At 42.2% G+C, this 21,577-nt stretch overlaps 1 pseudogene; it reads right to left on the bottom strand.

Moving 5' to 3' along the window:
- Window positions 1–12,938: 12,938 nt before the first annotated feature.
- Window positions 12,939–20,742, bottom strand: Envl-ps13 (MLV-related proviral Env polyprotein-like, pseudogene 13; annotated as a pseudogene).
- Window positions 20,743–21,577: the final 835 nt, after the last annotated feature.

Here is a 21,577-nt window from a genome sequence, read left to right on the forward strand (position 1 = left end):
TACCATGTGTGTTTTTCTGTGATTGGGTTACCTCACTCAGGGTGATATTTTCCAGTCCCATCCATTTGCCTATGAATTTAATAAAGTCATTGTTTTTGATAGCTGAGTAGTATGCCATTGTGTAAATGTACCATATTTTCTGTATCCATTCCTCTGTTGAAGGACATCTGGCTTCTTTCCAGTTTCTGGCTATTATAAATAAGGCTGCTATGAACATAGTGGAGCATGTGTCTTTGTTATATGTTGGAGCATCTTTTGGCTACATGCCCAAGAGAGGTATGGCTGGCTCCTCAGGTAGTTCAATGTCCAATTATCTGAGGAACCTCCAGACTGATTTCCAGAATGGTTGTACCAGTCTGCAATCCCACCAACAATGGAGAGGTGTTCCTCTTTCTCCACATCCTCACTATCATCTGCTATCACCCGAGTATTTGATCTTAGCCATTCTCACTAGTGTGAGGTGAAATCTCAGGGTTGTTTTGATTTCCCTTATAACTAAAGATGTTGAACATTTATTTAGGTGTTCCTCAGCCATTTGGCATTCCTCAGCTGTGAATTCTTTGTTTAACTATGAGCCCCATTTTTAATAGGGTTATTTGTCTCCCTGCAGTCTAACTTCTTGAGTTCTTTGTATATTTTGGATATAGGCCTTCTATCAGTTGTAGGATTGGTAAAGATCTTTTTCTAATCTGTTGGTTGTCATTTTGTCCTAACAGCAGTGTCCTTTGCCTTACAGAAGCTTTGCAGTTTTATGAGATCCCACTTGTTGATTCTTGATCTTAGAGAATAAGCCATTGGTGTTTTGTTCAGGAAATTTTTCTCCAGTGCCCATGTGTTCAAGGTTCTTCCCCAGTTTTTCTTCTATTAGTTTGAGTGTATCTGGTTTGATGTGGAGGTCCTTGATCCACTTGGACTTAAGCTTTGCACAGAGTGATAAGAATGGATTGATCTACATGCTCACCTCCATTTGAACCAGCACCATTTGCTGAAAATGCTATCTTTTTTCAATTGGATGGTTTTGGCTCCTTTGTCAAAAATCAAGTGACCATAGGTGTGTGGGTCTTCAATTCTATTCCACTGGTCCATCTGTCTGTCTCTGTACCAATACTATGCAGTTTTTATCACTATTGCTCTGTAATACTGCTTGAGTTCAGGCATAGTGATTTCCCCAGAAGTCCTTTTATTGTTGAGAATAGTTTTAGCTATCCAGGTTTTTTGTTATTCCAGATGAATTTGGAAATTGTTCTGTCTAACTCTCTGAAGAATTGGATTGGTATTTTGATGGGGATTGCATTGAATCTGTAGATCGCTTTTGGTAAAATGGCCATTTTTACTATATTAATCCTGCCAATCCATGAGCATGGGAGATCTTTCCATCTTCTGAGGTCTTCTTCAATTTCTTTCTTCAGAGTCTTGAAGTTCTTATTGTATAGATCTTTTACTTGCTTGGTTAAAGCCATGCCGAGGTACTTTATATTGTTTGGGTCTATTATGAAGGGTGTTGTTTCCCTAATTTCTTTCTTGGCTTGTTTCTCTTTTGTGTAGAGGAAGGCTATTGATTTATTTCAGTTAATTTGTACCCAGCCACTTTGCTGAAGGTGTTTATCATGTTTAGTAGTTCTCTGGTGGAACTTTTGGGATCACTTAAATATACTATCATATCATGTGCAAATAGTGATATTTTGACTTCTTTTCCAATCTGTATCCCCTTGATCTCCTTTTGTTGTCTGATTGCTCTGGCTAGAACTTCAAGAACTATATTGAATAAGTAGGGAGAGAGTGGGAAGCCTTGTCTTGTCCCTGATTTTAGTGGGATTGCTTCAAGTTTCTCTCCATTTAGTTTAGTGTTAGCTACTGCTTTGCTGTATATAGCTTTTACTATGTTTAGGTCTGGGCCTTGAATTCCAATTCTTTCTAGGACTTTTATCATGCAGGGGCGTTGAATTTTGTCAAATGCTTTCTCAGCATCTAGTGAAATGATCATGTTGATTTTATCTTTCACTTTGTTTATATAGTGGATTACGTTGCTGGTTTTCCATATATTAAAGAATCCCTGTATGCCTGGGATGAAGCCCACTTGATCATGGTGGATGAGTGTTTTGATGTGCTCTTGGATTCGGTTTGCAAGAATTTTATTGAGTATTTTTGGGTCAATATTCAAGGGAAATTGGTCTGAAGTTCTCTTTCTTTGTTGGGTCTTTGTGTGGTTTAGGTATAAGAGTAATTGTGGCTTCATAGAAGGGATTCGGTAGTGCTCCATCTGTTTCAATTTTGTGGAATAGTTTGAATAGTATTAGTATGAGGTCTTCTATGAAGATCTGATAGAATTCTGCACTGAACCCATCTGGACCTGGACTCTTTTTGGTTGGGAGAACTTAATGACTGCTTTTATTTCTTTAGGAGTTATGGGGTTGTTTAACTGGTTAATCTGTTCCTGATTTAACTTTGGTACCTGGTAACTATCCAGGAAATTGTCCATTTCCTTCAGACTTTCAAGTTTTGTTGAAAATAGGCTTTTGTAGTAGAATCTTATGATTTTTTGAATTTCCTCTGATTCTGTAGTTATGTCTCCCTTTTCATTCCTGATTTTGTTAATTTGGACACACTCTCTGTGTCCTCTGGTTAGTCTGGCTAAGGATTTATCTATTTTGTTGATTTTCTCATAGAACCAATTTTTGGTTCTGTTGATTCTTTTTATGGTCCTTTTTGTTTCTACTTGGTTGATTTCAGCTCTGAGTTTGAGTATTTCCTGCCTTCTACTCCTCCTGGGTGTTGCTTCTTTTTGTTCTAGAGCTTTTAGGTGTGCTGTCAAACTGCTGATATATGCTCTCTTCTATTTCTTTCTGCAGGCACTCAGAACTATGAGTTTTCCTCTTCGCACAGCTTTCATTGTGTCCCATAAATTTGGGTATGTTGTACCTTCGTTTTCATTAAATTCTAAAAAGTCTTTAATTACTTTCTTTATTTGTTCCTTGTCCATGTTATCATCGAGTAGAGCATGTTTATCTTCCATGTATACGTGGGCATTCTTTCCTTATTGTTATTGAAGACCAGCTTTAGCCCGTGATGGTCTGATAGGATGCATGGAAGTATTTCGATCTTTCTGTATCTGTTGATGCCTGTTTTATGACCAAGTATATGTTCGGTTTTGGAGAAAGTACCATGAGGTGCTGAGAAGAAGGTATATCCTTTTGCTTTAGGATAGAATGTTCTATAAATATCTGTTAAGTCCATTTGTTTCATGACTTCTCTTAGTCTGTCTACGTCTCTGTTTAATTTCTGTTTCCATGACCTGTCCATTGATGAGAGTGGGGTGTTGAAATCTCATACTATTATTGTTTGAGGTGCAATGTGTGCTTTGAGCTTTAGTAAGGTTTGTTTTATGTATGTAGTTGTCCTTGTATTTGGAGCATAGATATTTAGGATTGAGAGTTCATCTTGTTGGGTTTTTCCTTTGATGAATATGAGGTGTCCTTCCTCATTTTTTGATGAGTTTTGGTTGAAAATTGATTTTATTTGATATTAGAATGGCTACTCCATCTTGCTTCTTCAGACCATTGGCTTGGAAAGTTCTTTTCCAGCTTTTCACTCTGAGGTAGTGTCTGTCTTTGTCTCTGTGTTGTGTTTTCTGTAGGCAGCAGAATACAGGATCCTCATTGTGTATCCAGTTTGTTTATCTGCATTTTTTATTGCAGAATTGAGTCCATTTATGTTGAGAGATATTAAGGAATAGTGAGTGTTGCTTCCTGTTATATTCGTATTTGGATGTGAGATTATTGTTTGTGTCCTTTTCTTCTCTTTGTTTTGTTGCAAGACCATTAGTTTCTTGCTTTGTCTAGGGTGTAGCTTGCCTCCTTATGTTGGGCTTTACCCTTTATTATCCTTTGTAGGGCTGGATTTGTAGAACGATATTGTGTAAATTTGGTTTTGTCATGGAATATCTTGGTTTCTCCATCTATGTTAATTGAGAGTTTTGCTGGATATAGTAACCTGGGCTTGCATTTGTGTTCTCTTCAGGTCTGTATGACATCTGTCCAGGATCTTCTGGCTTTCATATTCTCTGGTAAGAAATCTGGTATAATTCTGATAGGTCTGCCTTTATATGTCACTTGACATTTTTCCCTTACTACTTTTAATATTCTTTCTTTTTTTTTCTGCATTTGGTGTTTTGGCTATTATGTGACAGGAGTAGTTTCTTTTCTGGTCCAATGTATTTGGAATTCTGCAAGCTTCTTGTATGTGTATGGGCCTTTCTTTCTTTAGGTTAGGGAAATTTTTTTCTATTATTTTGTTGAAGATATTTACTGGTCATTTGAACTAGGAGTCTTCACTCCTTTCTATACCTATAATCCTTAGGTTTGATCTTCTCATTGTGTCCTGCATTTCTCTATGTTTTGAACCAGTAGCTTTTTCCATTTTACATTATCTTTAACAGTTGTGTCCATAATTCCTATAGAGTCTTCTGCTCCTGAGATTCTCTCTTCTATGTCTTGTATTCTTTTGGTCATGCTTGTATCTACGGCTCCCTGTCTCTTCCATTGGTTTTTTATATCCATGGTTGTCTCTGTGCTTTCTTTATTTCTTCTATTTCCATTTTTAATTCCTTCACATGTTTGATTGTGTTTTCCTGGAATTCTTTCAGGGATTTTTGTGGTTCCTCTCTATGGACTTCTACTTGTTTATTTATGTTTTCCTGCATTTCTCTAAGGGAGTTCTTTATGTCTTTCCTGAAGTCCTCCATCATCATGATCAAATGTGATTTAAAATCTAAATCTTGCTTTTCTGGTGTGTTTGGATATTCAGTGTTTGCTTTGGTGGTAGAATTGCTTTCTGATGATGCTATGTAGTCTTGGTTTCTCTTGCTTGGGTTCTGTTGCTTGCCTCTCGCCATCAGGTTGTCTCTGGTGTAACCTTGTTGTGCTATTTCTGACAGTGGCTACACTGTCCTATAGGCCTGTGTGTCAGGAGTTCTGTAGACCTGTTTTCCCGTTTTCTTTCAGCCAGTTATGGAAACAGAGTGTTCTGTTTTTAGGTCTGTAGTCTTTCCTATCTACTGGTCTGCAGCTGTTCCTGTGGGCGTGTGTCCTGAGTCCACCAGGCAGGTCACTTGGAGCAGAAAAGTTGGTCTTACATCTGGTCTCAAGCCTGGAGTTGCTTCACAGAGCCAGGTGTCAGCTCTCATTGAGGGCAGCAACCAGAAGGACCTGTCCCATCTTCACTGGGGACCCTGTGCACAGGGGGGCCCAGATGACACTAGGGTTTTCCTCTAGAGTCAGAAATGTGGGCAGAGAGCAATCTCCTCTGAAAGCTTTAGTTCTCCCTCCCATGGGATTTGAGTGCAAGGAGGTGTTGACCGGGTCCCTTCAGATCTGGGCGGTATCTGAACTGCAGGGGACCTGCTGTTTGAGTGCCCCTAGCTTCCTTTTCCCAGTGGCCCTATAAAGTTTCCTTTTGGGCCAGGGATGTGGGCAAGGGTGAGCAGTATTTGTGGTCTCTCCAGCCCTCCAGTCTCAGGAGTGTCCACCTGTCTGGGCGGTGAGCTCTGTCTGTCCCCAACTAATTTTTTTAACAGAGCTTCCAGGTGCTTGTACCTTATGCAGGAAACACACCTGAGAGACAAAGACAAACACTACCTCAGAGTAAAAGGCTGGAAAACTGCTTTCCAAGCAAATGGTCTGAAGAAACAAGCTGGAGTTGCCATTCTAATATCGAATAAAATTTACTTTCAACCAAAAGTCATCAAAAAAGATAAGGAAGGACACTTCATATTCATCAGCAAAAAAATCCACCAAGATGAACTCTAATTCTATAGACTATGCTACAAATGCAAGGGCACCTACATTTATAAAAGACATCTTACTAAAGCTCAAATCACACATTGCACATCACACGATAATAGTAGGAGATTTCAACACCCCACTCTCATCAATGGAGAGATCATGGAAATAGAAATTAAACAGAGACATAGAGAAACTAACAAAAGATATGAACCAAATGGGTTTAACAGATATTTATAGAACATTCCATACAAAACCAAAAAGGGTATACCTTCTTCTCAGCACTTCATGGTATCTTCTCCAAAACTGACCATATAATCAGTCACAAAACAGAACTCAACAGATGCAGGAAGACAGAAATAATCCCATGCATCCTATCAAATCACCACAGACTAAGGCTGGTCCTGAGTAACAACAATAACAGCAGAAATTATACATATACATGGAAGTTGAACAATGACCTAATCAATGGCAATTTGGTCAAGGAAGAAATAAAGAAAGAAATTAAAGACTTCTTAGAATTTAGTGAAAATGAACATACAACATACCCAAACTTACGGGACAAAATGAAAGCAGTGATAAGAGGAAAACTCATAGCTTTGAGTACCTGTAAAACAAAACAGGAGAGAGCATATGTCAGCAGCTTGACAGCACACCTAAAAGCTCTAGAACAAAAAGAAACAAACGCACACAAGAGAAGCCAGGAAATAATCAAACTCAGGGCTGAAATCTACCATGTAGAAACAAAAAGAACTATACAAAGAATCAACAAAACCAGGAGCTGGTTCTTTGAGGAAAATCCAGATAGAAAAACCCTTATCCAGACTAACCAGAAGTCACAGAGAGTGTATCTAAATTAACAAAATCAGAAATGAAAATGGTAACAACAACAGAATAAGAAGAAATTTAAAAAAATCATCAGATTCTACTGCAAAAGCCTATATTCAACAAAACTTGAACGTCTGGAGGAAACAGACAATTTTCTAGACAGATACCAGGTACCAAAGTTAAATCAGGAACAAATAAACCATGTAATCAACCCCATAACTCCTAAAGAAATAGAAGCAGTTATTAAAAGTCTCCCAACCAAAAAGTTCCCAGGACCAGATGGGTTTAGGGCAGAATTCCATCAGACCATCATAGAAGACCTCATACTAATACTGTCTAAAGTAGTCCACAAAATAGAAACAGATGGAGCACCCCCAAATTCCTTCTATGAAGCCATAATTACTCAAATATCAAAACCACACAAAGACCCAACAAAGAGAACTTCAGACCAATTTTCTTTATGAACATCATAATATGCAAAATAGTCAATAAAATTCTTGCAAACTGAATCCAAGAACATATCAAAACAATCATCCAGCATGATCAAGTAGGCTTTATTGCAGGGATGCAGGGATGGTTCAAAATATGCAAATCCATCAATGTAATCCACTCTATAAACAAACTCAAAGATTAAAATCCACATGATCATTTCATTAGATGCTGAGAAAACATTTGACAAAATTCAACACCCCTTCATGATAAGAGTCCTGGAAAGATCAGGAATTCAAGGCCCATACCTAAACATAGTAAAAGCAATATACAGTGAAGCAGTAGCTAACATCAAACTAAATGGAGAGAAATTGAAGCAATCCTATTAAAATCAGAGACTAGACAAGGCTGTCCACTCTTTCCCTATTTATTCAATAAAGTACTAGAATCCTAGACAGAGCAATCAGACAATGAAAGGAAGTCAAACGGATACATGTTGGAAGGGAAGAAGTCAAAATATCACTACTTGCAGATGATATGATAGTATACTTAAGTGACCCCAAAATTTCCACCATAGAACTACTAAATCTTATGAACAGCTTCAGCAAATTGACTGGGTATAAAATTAATTCAAGTCAGTACCCTTTCTCTACTCAAAAGATAAACAGGCTGTGAAAGAAATTAGGGAAATGACAACCATCACGATAGTCCCAAATAATATAAAATATCTTGGTGTCACATTAACCAATCAAGTGAAAGATCTGTATGTCAATAACTTCAACTCTCTGAAGTTATTGTATCACTGCTTTAGAAATCAATTTAGTGGTTTCTCAGAAAACTAGAAAACCACACCTGGGCATATACCCAGAAGATGCCCCACAATACTACAGGGACACTTGCTCAACTGTGTTCATGGCAGTTTTATTGGTAATAGCAGAAACTGGGAAAAAAAGATGTCCTGAAGAACAGATAAATTACATCTACAATTAAAAACAAAGACATCACTTTGCATGGAACTCAAGAATATCATTCTGAGTGAGGTAACCCAGACCCAAAAGACCATGCATAGTATGTGCTCATCTATATGTAGATATCTGCCATAAAATATAGGATACCATGCTACTCTCCACAGACCCAAAGAACCTAAACAAGAAGGAAGGCACAAGTGAGGATGCATGGATCTTATTTAGAACAGAAAGTGGACATAGAGGGAGAGAACTGGGTGGGGAGGGGGAGGGCAAGGGAATTGGAGTTTGAGGGATATGGTGTGGGGAGAGATAGGAAAGTGGACCAGAGGGCCATGGGAACTGTGGCCCAGTCTGTCTCACTGGGGTGCAGGAACTCTGCTGGGAAGAAGAAACACAGAACGCTACATTTTACCCTATATCGCCATTTGGTGCTGGGCTGGCAGAAAGTGCCAATGCTCTACTTGGAGGTGGTGGAGGAATGCAGCTGTAATGCCCAGACCTTTGGTCAGTGGTACTTACTTCTAGATTCCCTGGAGTGAGACACCAAGATGCGGATTGATGCAAAAGCAAAAGGTTTATTTTCCAATAAGTTGGAGTTGGCCTTCAATTAGTCCCTTAAGGCACATGACTAGAAGGCCACCTCAAATGGCTCTTACAAGTACGTTTTATACTTTTTAAGGGCACAGGTTACACCAGCAATGTTACACTTCAAATTTATTGACTAAGCATATTGACCTTTAAGTCTATTGGCTAGCAAGCATCAGTCAGCACATTCTGAGAATTTTCTACTCAAGAATGTTCCTGTGGGTGGAAAATGGAACTTGGCTTAGCCTTGCCCCAAGGTGGGTGGGCATAAGTCTGGCAAAAGCCCCTAGGGTCCTTGACAGCCCGGTCTGGAGCCTCAGCTCAAGTGAGAAATGACATAAGCTGAAGCTGAAGCTGGGTTTCCCCGATTCCCAGGTTTCCAGTCACCTCTGGGATGCACAGAGGCAGGAACAAAGGTGGCCTACCAGCCTGCCAGAAGGAGCTTGAACCCAGGGGTTCCCAAACTCTTGGACATTCAGATGCCACAGAAAGTCAGGGGAGTTGGAAACAGAGGGGGCCCATGGGCTGAGGGTGGGGGCAATGGGGAACGAAACTTAGCTTATCTGCCAGTGCCCTTAGTTTAGTGGGCAAATGTCCTGGAGCACAGAGGGGCCTTCTGTGGGAGACTTAGGCAGCACAGTTCTGTAGGTGAGGGCTTTCTCCATGTTCCCTCCAGTGCTTCATGATGAAAAAGACAGTCTTTGTTTCCAAACTGTTTATTGTTCATCCTGGAAAATGGGTACACACCACCTCCTGGGGGTGGACCAGAGAATAAATACTGTTTCCAGCATGGAATGCCCAGGAAGTGAAGTTAATTGGCTAAACCCATAGTGTCTTTAGATACCTCTCATTACCATGAAGAACTCTGTCCTGGGCTATGTGACTATTGGTTACAACTGCTTGTCCAGAGTGTGGTCCCGTGTTCTGGGCCAGGAATCTTGGTAGGGAGCAGGGAGATGTCTACCATCCTCAGATGTGTGCCTGGTTGTCAGGGTCTCTGAAGCCATTCCACCTTGCCAAGTTTCCTGAAATAGTCCACTGACCTACAGGGAATGAATGGATATCTGCATTTGGTGGGCATGGGAGGGTGGGAAGCATTAGAGGATGTGCCAGAGACCTGGGATAGGGGAGGTTCCCAGAAATCAATGGGGCTGACCTTAACTGACACAGCAGTGGAGCTACAGAACCTGAAGAAGCCACCTCCTTTAGCAGGCAGGAATTTCATTGGAGCAATAGTGATAGCAAACCACTCCCCAAATTTTTGATCCAAAATTTATCCCGTATACAAGAAATGCAGAGCCTGAGGGAATGGCAAACCAATAACCAGCCCAGGTTGAAATCCACCCCATGGGCAAGTACCAACCCCTGACACTTTTAATAATACTCTTATGCTTGCAGACAAGGACCTAATATAACTCTCTTCTGAGAGACTCTGCCAAGTAGCTGACTGAAACAGATGTAGAGACCCACAGTCAAATATTGGATGGAGCTCTGGGGACTCTTATGGAAGAGTTGGGGGAAGAGTTGAGGGAACCAAAGGTGATAGGAACTCTAGAGAGACATGGGAACTTAGGGGCTCTCAAAGACAGAACCAAAGACTGTACAGGGGCTGAACCAATCCCTTCACCCTTACTGTATACCTATGAGCAGATATGCATCTTGGTCTTTATGTGGTCACAACTGGAACAGGGGCTATCCCTAAAGATGTTGCCTGTCTGGGGAATACATTCTGGGCTGCCTTGTCTGGTCTCAGTGGGAGAGGATTCATCTAGCCCTGCAATGATTTGATGTGCCAGGATGGGGATCTCCACTGTCTCAGAGGAGAAGAGGAGGAGGCATGGGAAGAATCACTGTGTGAGGTGGGGGACCAGGAGGGAGGGCATGCAAAATGATAAGTTTAAAAAACTTAAAAGAGCTGGTCACTATTCCATCAGCCTTGAAATTATCAAGAGATGAACACCCCCAAATTCCTTAATGAAGTTCACGTGGCTTCTAAAAGGGGACAAGGACATGTACCATTCTAATCATCCCTCATGTTGCAACTCTTTCCTGAACATTTTTCTTGGTCATATTTTATTTTATGAAATCCAACATTGAGAGCTATTGCTCCGCCAAGGTCCCAGTGACAGTGCCCTGTCTTTTCTCAGAGTGAAAGAATTTATGAGGAGTTCAAGACCACCCTTCCCTTGAAGGTCACATGGCCAAGGAGATCCACATTGTCCTTACACATACCATGAATTGAACAGAAATCTATTTCCTGCTCGTTGAAAAGAAAATCTTTGTATTACCAGAAAGATGAATACATAAAGAGTGAAATAGAAGATAGATTTTAAATAGACTAGATGCCATCATTTTTAAAAAGTATCTAATTGTAGCCCTAAGATTGATCTTTTGTTAATGTTTCTGTTTGGAAAACTGCTCAACCTTCAGCATACCAGTTAAGCATCTACATGTTGTTCTAGGAATAAAGCATATTGTAGAAATCCTCCCCAAAGGAGCAACTTTACTTTGATTAAACTATGGTGAAATCCCAACATAAGCCCTGTTGTAACAGATAAACTGAGGCATTACACATGCAATCCTTTGGAAATGCCATGCAGATAAACACTTATACAGGATCACTAAGCTAAAAGAAATTGCAGAGCAGAGGAAGGCAGTTCTTTCCATCTGGGATGCTGTTATAAAATTCCTCAATAGGTGCACATAACAAGTGGAAAGCTGGTTCCCTGGAAAGACTGCTTGGTCTACAGTCAAGGAGCAAATAGGCTTAAGGTCTGCTGAAAACTCCTCAAAGATAGCTGTTTTCTCCATGTAACTCACAGAATATGTGGGTGAACAAACTTCTGTAGCACATTTGATAAAGCCACTAGTCCTATTCAAGACTCATGGATTGATAACTCTCCAAGGTAGCCTATTCCAATATGGGAGTGCGGTATATGAACTTGGAGGATATCCAAATGTAAATTAGCTCCTTTCCCATTTGCCTTCTTAAAACTCTTATTTGTTTTTAATATTTTACTTAATCTTTGAACATTTTATACATATTTACAATGTATCTTGATCTTATCCACTCCCAACTATCCCTTCCCAATCTTCCTGGACAACTTCTAATATTTCCCCCTTCCACCTTCAAGATCTACCCTCAGTGACTCACTTCCTCCATTAAGGTTCTACTTCCCAAAGGTCCCACAACCTCTTCAGACAGCACCACTAGTTGGTGACCAAGTATGGGTGAAATGTCACCCATGAGTGTTTGGGTGATGTCGCATTGGAAACCACAGCAGAATAAAGCTGCTTTGATGTCTTAAATTTCTGTTGTAAGCATTTGCTGCATTTATTTTGCTTTTTGTCTCCAAATGTTATTACCTGTTTTCCTTCACTGCTTCATGGTATTCATATCTTTTATTAATATTTATCAATATTAATATGAATAATAATATTGTTCTGTGGGGATATAATCTATGGGAAGGCTAAATATGCAAATTGTTAATAACCATAACTATATAGTATTTCTCTTTGATTCTTATGGGGAGACAGTTACTATAGGTGTAGATTTAATCTCTTTTTAGAAGCCTCTTAATATGAAGGTCAAATTTACATTTTGCTCTCAAATATGCTTCTATTTATCCAGGTAACTAGATTTCACGTTCAAATTTTACTTTTAGTCCTGTACTAGTTAGAGATTATCAAATAAAATGGCTAAAAATATAGATAGAGGTACAAGGTGAAAGACCCTCAGATAGAATCATCCTTTGGGAAGGAGATCCCCAAGCCCAATGACCAGGCTGAAACCGCCGGATGCAATCAGCAAGAGGGTTTATTGTCAGGAAACACAGGTACCTGTGGGCGTCTCAGTCAGCTCGTGAGGACTGGCGCGCCCAGGAAGACCGGGGAAGTGTTTTTATAGGGTTCTGGGGAGCAGAAGCAGGCATACAGAAGCAGATGCATGGTTACAGGGACTTGATTGGTGTATTCAAATGAGGCACGAATGCATGGTTACGCAGCAAAAGAGTATGTGCAGGCTGGGGTGTCCGGAATGTCAGGGGCTAGGGGCTTATCTCTTCCTGCCAGATGGCCTATGAGTCAGCACTGATAACTCGGGCTGGTTCCTGCATTCCTTTTTCCTTATCTTTATGGTCTGTTAGTCTTAACGGCGGGGCAGGCTTCACAGGGCCTGGGCGTGCCTGGGCTTGCCCGGGCCTGTTTCAGCTCTGAGCCTGTGAATTTTAAAACTTATTTTTTTACTTTTATAGTTGTGGACCTTAAGCTCGTATAGTTTTCCTTTAAGGGGGGGTGTCTTTCATTCCCCCATTTTCTTTTAACATTGAGTGAAATCTTTCATTTAACCTGGTTAAGGTACCTCTGTCTCTTGTTGTCTCAACATTTGATACTGTTGTGTCAGCACAAATGTCTGAATGACTGAGAGTCTGTCCTTCATAAACTGCACCAACCTATTTAAGATGCAGGGGCCAAAAAGGAGGATTAGGAGAAGAATAATTAGGGGTCCCATCAAGGTTGACAGCAGGGTAGCAAACCAAGGTGATCGGTTAAACCACCCCTCGAACCACCCTTGTTGGGAATCAAACAGTTTTTGTCTCTGGGCTAAGCGTTCTTGGAGCTTAGCCATATTATCTCTTACTATTCCTGTATGATCTGCATAGAAACAACATTCTTCTTTTAAGGCGGCACACAGCCCTCCCTTGCAAAGGAACAACATATCTAGTCCCCTTCTATTTTGTAGGATTACTTCAGATAGTGATGTTAGGGATTTTTCTAATGCACTTACAGATTCCTCAATGGCCTTAAAGTCTAGATTCATGGCTGCCTGTGGCTGGCAAAAGTGACCTGTCTCTATGAGGGCAGTGGTTCCCGTCCCTATACCTGCAGCCATCCCTCCTGTGGAAAGCCGCGATAGCATTCGCCATTACAAGATGGCACTGGCTTCCGCTGCGCCAGCCCGACTTCCTTTCAGGAGACTAGCTGTGTAAGCATGTGCAAGAGTGTGTTCGTGCCTAGTCTTTGCCCACCCCGGGGCGTGCCAATGAGATCATGGGTAAGTGACCAATCAGGCGTGGACAAGCCACATTAGGGTGTATATAAGCAGCGCCATTCTGGGGCTCGCTCTCTCTTCTTCAAGATGCAATAAACGCTTTGCTGCAGAAGGATCCTGGTGTCTGTGCGTCATTCTTGCTGGCGAGACGTTGGGCGTGTGATATTTGGTGCTGAAACCTGGGACAAACGCCTCACCATCGCCAGCGCCGAGGAGAGCCTCCGTTCGCAGAGAGGATCCAGAACTGCAGGACACAGGTAGGCTCTGAGAGGCATGTTTGGTCTTGATCTCTCTCATCTCTCTCTCCCATTAGAAGATGCGGTGGAAGCTTTTGTTATTGTTTTGGCAGCGCTCATTCTTTTTCTTTTGGTTTTCGATTTTGCGGCTGCCACTAGGCACAGTCAGAAGTCGTGCCTAGAAGATGAGAAATGCCACACAACAGTAATAGCAGGACAAGGGGCGTTAGAGGAGTTACAGGACAGCATGTCAGAAACAGAGCGAGGTGAAAGATTAGAAGCTTTAAGAAGGAAAGGTGCACATAAGAAAAGAGGCCCTTCCAAGGACTTTGGATCTGAGGAAGCAAGAGATAAGGGAAAGTACGCCCTGGGAGAGAAACAGGAAGGAGATAAAAGGAACACAGTATTTTGGGAGAAAAATTTTGTCTTTGTGCTTGTAAAAGGTGTGATTAGGCTCTGGAAACTTCACAGAGTCATACTGATCAGATTTGATAGAGGTAGACCGCCTGAAAAATTTATTCAGGAGAATCAAACAAAAAGATATCTCGATTCTAAAATTTTGTCTTGAGAATTGTACAGAGTGTGCCTACTTGGATTCCTGGTCTCAAGGACTTTCAGCTGGGACCAGTCAGAACACATCAGCTACAGCATTAGTTTCATTTTTCCTACCCCCTACCCCCAAGGACATCTCAACGCCCATGCACAGCTTGATGGAGTTAATGTAATTGGGTTGTGAGTGGAAATATTCAGGACTGTGTTCACTTCCATACCATTTGTGAATGTCAGTCGTGCTGCTCAGATATCCCGTAATATATCTCAGTATCTTACAGGAATTTGGTTTCAACACGTTGATGGACTAGTTCAGGAATTGAGACAATCCATCGTCCATATCAACTCCACTCGAGTGGATGGTCACAGTGGAAGTGGTGGGAAAGGGGAAATCCTACCTCTCTGCTGACTCCTATTGAAATCTGGGTCCCTTTGGTGGGACGCCATCTAGTTTTTCCCCTCTGTCTATTGTCTGTCCTTGGTGCACCAAGCTGTCGCTGTATGTCAGTTTATGTCTGTGGTTTTTGTTTCTTGTTGCTTAAATGTTTTATGTTTCATGTTCAAAAGAGAAAATGGTAAAAACTTTATCTGCCAGTAGTTCACACCTTGATTTGGTTTTAACTCGTTTCAAAAAAGGAACAAATGAATAAAAAGCAGTTTCAATCAGTCCTTGGAGCCCTGTACCTGTAGTCAGGAGTCTAGGTCAGCTGGAGAAGCTGCCCGAGGGGCTGAGTGTCTGCATGAGCTGATCTTAAAGGCACCAGCAGCTCCTCAGCTTCTTTGGTACAGGAGCTCATGGCTCTTTCTCTTAGAAAAATCCCTGACTTATTATTAGACTTAGCAGGTGACAAGGTGCTTCTCTTAAAATCATAGCTAGAAAAGTAAAAATGGTGCTTGGTCTAAATATTAAAGATTTGTGTAGCCACTTCAATTTTGTTTCTGATTGGTTTTAAATGTATAAATATGCTCTACATGCCTTGGTTATGGACTATTGGCTTTTAAGTTATTAGATATGGTTAAAAAGGTATAATATTGGTAACAGAAAGTTGACATAAAGCTGGTAATTTGGATGGAGTCATTCTAGACAACATGTGGCATGAGCCAACCTAGGGAAACAGGTCTAAATTGAGATAATATTTTTATGGAATTCTTACTCTAGAAACCAGGCTTCTAAAAGAATTTAGGGCAATGTCTCTTTGTTGAGGTATTGGAGACCACACCATCGTGTGTTGATATGTAGGAATTGGCTCAAACTTGTAGCATGAAGGGATAGACTTGGTGTTTTGGAGACTGGATTTTGGAGACTAGATTGTTGGAGGTTGAGTTTTGCTTTCCAAAGTTGTGGTTTTCCCTGAAGTTATCTGTATTTTGATGCTAATTCCACTGCCCCAAGGACAGCTGCCTAGTCACGTACTCAGAACTCAGGTGACTTCCCAAAGTTGTGGTTGTGCTCTTGTGTTACAAGGAGAACTTAAGGATTGTGATTAAGGATTGCCAGTGTTTCATTGACTAACTCAAACTTATTTATTATTGAGAAAAAAATCAAACAGGTAGAGACTGTTACAAGATTTACAAAGGATTGATGAGGTTTTAGAACTTGTGACAGCATTATATAGCCTGTTTGCTTACTCCAACTGCCATTTCAAGATAGATTTAGAGGATTGATTTTATGCAATTTGTTTACGTCCTGGTGATTGTGAGTTTTCATTTCATGAGCTTGCTTATAATTTTAGAGAGCCCATGAAGTGATATCATTAAACATTTTACAAAAGAATGGCTAATATCCTTGTATTATGTAATTTTGTTGCTTCTTCAATGTAAGAAGTTAAAACTTTGAATCTTTCAGTGTATATGGAAATTTTTACTACAAACCTTTGCTCTCAAAATGAGCTTTAATATTTGGGGAGTAGCTGTTACACTACTCCAGAAAAGAATATTTGAAACTAATTTTAAGCTTCCAATGATATGTTAATTGCCAAAATACCTCACCTTACCAGAGGACTTAAGCCTTTGTTATCCTAATTGGAGATAAAGCTTTTGTCGCATTAGTACAAAATTTTAGGCTAGAGTCATGGAAGTATTTTAAAAAGAAACCTGGTGAAATATACCTTATTCCAAACAGCAATCAAATTGGTTCTTACAAAATACTGATATTTGGCCTATTACATATACAAATTTCAGGCAAAATTGATAATTTTACTCTTTGCATGCTTTTGTATTTACTGTAAATTTGTGCATGCAACCCATAGAAAATGCACTTAGTGTATTTATAGGTGGTTCATCTAACGAAAAGGCTACATGTATGATTGGATCACTTGTTTATTCTCTTGAGTTTCCCCTGCTTCAACACAGACTATTAAATTACGTGCTGTAGCCACTGTTTTTAAATGTTAAAAATCAAGCTTTCAATTCATATACTGATAGCCAATGTATGGCTTATGGTTTACAGTTTATTAAAAAGTTTTCTTTTTTTTTGATACTACTAAACCTTAAATTTTACAATTAGTTAATGCTTTATTGGAGGCAAGTTTTCTACTTGAAATCAGTGAGTGATGATTTCAGTGTGAATGTCTGACAACTCACTGTCCTTTCAGTGCTCTGGCTCAGACAACTAAACAAAACCATAGACCCAGCTCTTTGAAAATGGTAATGGAGTTGATAACACACCCTCACGAAAAGAGGAAGACTCCATTTGCTTACTTTCAACGCCCAGCCTCACCCTGCCAACTCAGGGATTTCTAAATAAGGCTAAATCTGGACCTTGTTTACAGGATTTGGCATTTCTAATTAATCCTTATGTTTAGGTAAATAAAGCTGGTGAGGGGCTGGAGAGATGGGTTAGTGGTTAAGAGCACTAAGTACTGTCCCTTTATAGGCCATTTAAGAACTCAACTGGATTGCCTGGACCCCTTAGCAAGGGAGGACAACGATACCAGGCAGATTATAGGCCTTACATAGGAACAGTTAGTCAAAAAATCTCATTCTTTATATATACAAAACAATAATGCTGGAGACAATAATTTGGTATAAAAGTCAATTTATAAATACAAGTGCTCAGTGTCCTCAATTTAATCCTCAAGGACTTATCTTAATAAATAATATTTTAACAAAATTTCAATAAATAAAAGGGGGAGTTATCCCTGTATGCTAAATAATACTCTTTTTATTTCAATTTTAAAATTTGGATGCCAAGGTTTATGGCACCCTACAACTAGGCATACTTCTGCCTAGGTGAAATAGAAAGATCCACATATTGGCATGATCCTGTCCAGGTATTTTATATGGGGAAGAGGGAATGTTTGTGTTTTTTCTACAGGATGCTACAGGAGTGTGCCAGCTGCCTGAGTGGCTGGTGAGACTTGCTGATCCTGGGAGCATAAAGATTCAGCTCTCGTGGTTCGGGTCCCTGGAGTCATTCCTGTGTCCTTGGAGGAAGATGGAGGATTCCCCCTCTACTTTTGTCATCACAGAAATTCTGGCGTTGCTGCAGTCATTGTGTCCCGTCCCACCGTGGCCTGTGCTCCGACCCTCTGGGCACTGCTGCTTGCTGGAGAAGACTGGACTCCAGCTGTTACCCCTGCCCCCCTCATTCCCCTGGTGACTCTTGCTGCCTTGACTGGTGTTGTCATTTTGCAGTCTGTAGCTTCACAGGAATGCCACCTGCGTGAAGCTGCTGTGGAGTGGGGAACTCTGCCCTGGTTCTGCAGATCTCAGACTTGGTTCCCTTGCCTGCTGGTTGTTCCAGAGATCCTGAACTGTCCTGGGAAAGACCTTGTTACTTTCATTGCTATTGTAGCAGCCATTACTGCTGCAGCCATTGTGTCTGCAGTGTCTAGAGTTACCCTCCCCCATTCTATTGTTAGGCAAGCACAGTGGGTGAACTTTCTGGAGTAGTTGTTTACAATTGGGAATTCTAAATTGTATTATAGGAGCGGCTTGACTACGGCCCTTGGTAGTAGCAGCTGAGGAGAACCAGATGAGGTGTCCACTACTTATCGGGGGTGGCTCGGTTTGGTGCAGCCCTATGCTGTGGATTAGTGTTCATGCTATGGTTGGTTTGCAAACTCAGATCTCAACAGAAATGTGATAAGGTCGTTGTCACTCAAGCACTTGTGGCCATTGAACAAGGGGCCTCCCCTGGAATTTGGTTATCTATGCAAAGGAATTAGTCAGCATGTGAGTTCTCTGCTCTTGCACCCCATGGATTTGTGGATCCATTGTACTGGGATGAGAGAGACTCAATGATTCTTTGATCAGCCCTTCTACATCGCTGAGGTTTCCTAATTGCACACGATAAGGTGATCATGATTTCCCCACTAACTCATTTTCTGGCTGGCCTCTTTTGTAGAGTTCGCCCTAGGTCGTTTAGCAGTTACTGTCACACAGCACTGCAGTATCCAGAGACGGGCAACTTTCCTCATGCACAGACCAATCTAAGACATGGGGCCCGATGGCGATAGGGTTACCCTACGACGGATAAGGCTGTGACATTAGAGGAACGACCTAAGACAGGAGCCACAGCAGATGGACGTAACTGCAGAGGCCTAGACCAGCCTCATTCTAGTAAAATAAAAAGGGGGAGATGTGGAAAGCTGCGATAGCATTCGCCATTACAAGATGGCGCTGGCTTCCGCTGTGCCCCATGTGGAAAGCCGCGATAGCATTCGCCATTATAAGATGGCGCTGGCTTCTGCTGCACCAGCCCAACTTCCTTTCAGGAGACTAGCTGTGTAAGCATGTGCAAGAGTGTGTTCGCGCCAAGTCTTTGCCCACCCCGGGGCGTGCCAATGAGATCATGGGTAAGCGACCAATCAGGCGTGGACACTCCACATTAGGGTGTATATAAGCAGTGCCATTCTGGGGCTTGCTCTCTCCTCTTCAAGACGCAATAAACGCTTTGCTGCAGAAGGATCCTGGTGTCTGTGCGTCGTTCTTGCTGGTGAGACATTGGGCGCACGACACCCTCCCATGGTGATTCCTCCTAGGAGCAGAGCTAAAGTCATGGTGAGGGGTTCTCGCCTAAATCAGGTCTGTTTCTCAAAATGGGAGTATATGTACTCAGGCTCGTGGTAGGTGACTTTGGGCCAGATTTCTACCAATACACAATAGTCAGAGGATTGGTCGAGGACTGTGGCTGAAATGCAGGGCGTTAGTCCGGTGTTGCAGGCCCAGTAGTTGTCTGTAGGGGCTGCTAGGTAATAGTTCCCAGCGTGAATTTTCTTAGTGGCCTTGCAGAGAACCTGATGAATAGAGGGTATGTTCCTGAGGCAGAGGCCCTGCCCTGAGACCTCTGGCAGAGTCAGTTTATGGCTAGGGACAGCGGTGCAGCTGTCCGGGACAATGGTCTGGTTAGTATAATTACCTAGGACTGCCACTCCTTTATAGTAAGGTGGGCTGGAGACAAGGCACAAGCAGCACTCTTGAGTTCTGGAAGGGTCTGAATAATTGAGGGCCAGATATGCACCAGTCACTAAATTAATTAGCCAATCTCCGGTACCTGGCGGCTGGGTGGTTGGGGCATCGGAGCCCACAACCGAGGAGGAGGAAGGCACTGAGACAGGCACTGAGACTCCACCAGGAGTCTGGGTGGATTTAGGCTGTACTGGGGGCTGGGCTGGCCCCGGGATGGAAGGAGGTTTTTGGTCCTTTAAGACGGTATTAGGCCCGATAGATTGGGTGGCCAGGTTAGCGACCCATCTATTTAAGGAGAACATAGTCACTGGGTCATGTCCTAAGACGTACAGGCGCAGGCCCCAGGATTTGGGCCCATCCCAAGACGCCTTTTTACCTGAGGCGGTAAACTGTAGAACTAGGGAGTTGCATCTCCCGCCCTTGTTGTCTTGGCATTGTTCATGAGAGGGAGTAACCCCTTGCTTTAGGGTAATCAGGTCCCAGGAAGAGGATGGCTTCCAGTATGCCTCCCTGGTGGTCTCGCATCCCCACTTGGTGCAATACCCATCCACCGGCCCCCCACACCATTTGTTTACCTTATGCCCAGGACAAATGTAGAATCCCTTGCTCTGGGTTCTGTACCTCTGCCCTTGGGAATAGCAACCATATTTAGCAAAGGATCCTCACGTGTCGCCCACCAGGTCACATAGGTCAAAGTATAAGATGGGGAAGGCGTCGGCCAATGTCCCTCTTATGGAGGTGGCATTGGCCCGTTCCCCCGTCATGAGGTTGGTAATTGTCCAGGTGACATTATATACCTGGTGGAGGCTCGTCTTCCTGCTGACCATGGGCCACAAAATGGAGGTGGTTAGGAGGAACAGCGTGAGAGTCTTAACTTTAGGGGGTTTTTGGTACGCTGAACCTTCCATGTCTGGGGCACTGTGTTGTGATCCGCCGCTTCCTCAAGGCAGGCTGCCTTGACGTGAGATGCATGGATCCAAGCAGCAATCCCATCTACCTTCAAGGCTGTCGGGGTGGTCAGGAGGACGGTGTAGGCTCCTTTACACCGTGGCTCGAGATTCTTGGTCTGATGTCTGCGCACCCACACGGTGTCTCCAATCTGGAACGGGTGTGGCACTACCGGTTGTACTAGTCTGTCCTGGTAGGCAGCGGCCAAGGGTTTCCAGATGTCTCTTTGTATGATCTGCAAGGCCTGTAGATGTGTTGCCAGAGAAGGGCTGTTAGCGAAATCAGCAATGTTTGAATCAAAGAAATTGATAAATGGGGGTGGTGCCCCAAACATTATTTCAAAAGGAGTTAAACCATGGGGGCCTGGTGTATTCCTGGCCTGATAGAGAACTAGGGGAAGGAGGGATACCCAATCCTTTGAGCCAGTTGCAAGCAGAAGTTTGGATAAAGTCTCCTTAATTGTTCTATTCATACGTTCTACCTGTCCTGAACTCTGGGGTCTATATGCACAATGTAATTTCCAATCAATCCCCAGTAATTTGGCCACCAACTGACTTACCTGGGAGATGAAAGCGGGCCCGTTGTCCGACCCCATCACTCGGGGCATGCCATACCTAGGAAAGATTTCTTCGAGGAGCTTCTTGGTGACTATCTTTGCAGTCTCATGCTTTGTGGGAAAGGCCTCGACCCATCCTGAGAAGGTGTCCAAAAACACCAGGAGGTACTTGTGTCCATACATACCTGGTCTAATTTCAGTAAAGTCAATCTCCCAGTGGGTGCCCGGGCGGCGTCCCC

The sequence above is a fragment of the Rattus norvegicus genome, chromosome 16, assembly GCF_021556685.1.
Source record: "Rattus norvegicus strain SHRSP/BbbUtx chromosome 16, alternate assembly SHRSP_T2T, whole genome shotgun sequence".
NCBI classification, from domain to species: domain Eukaryota; kingdom Metazoa; phylum Chordata; class Mammalia; order Rodentia; family Muridae; genus Rattus; species Rattus norvegicus.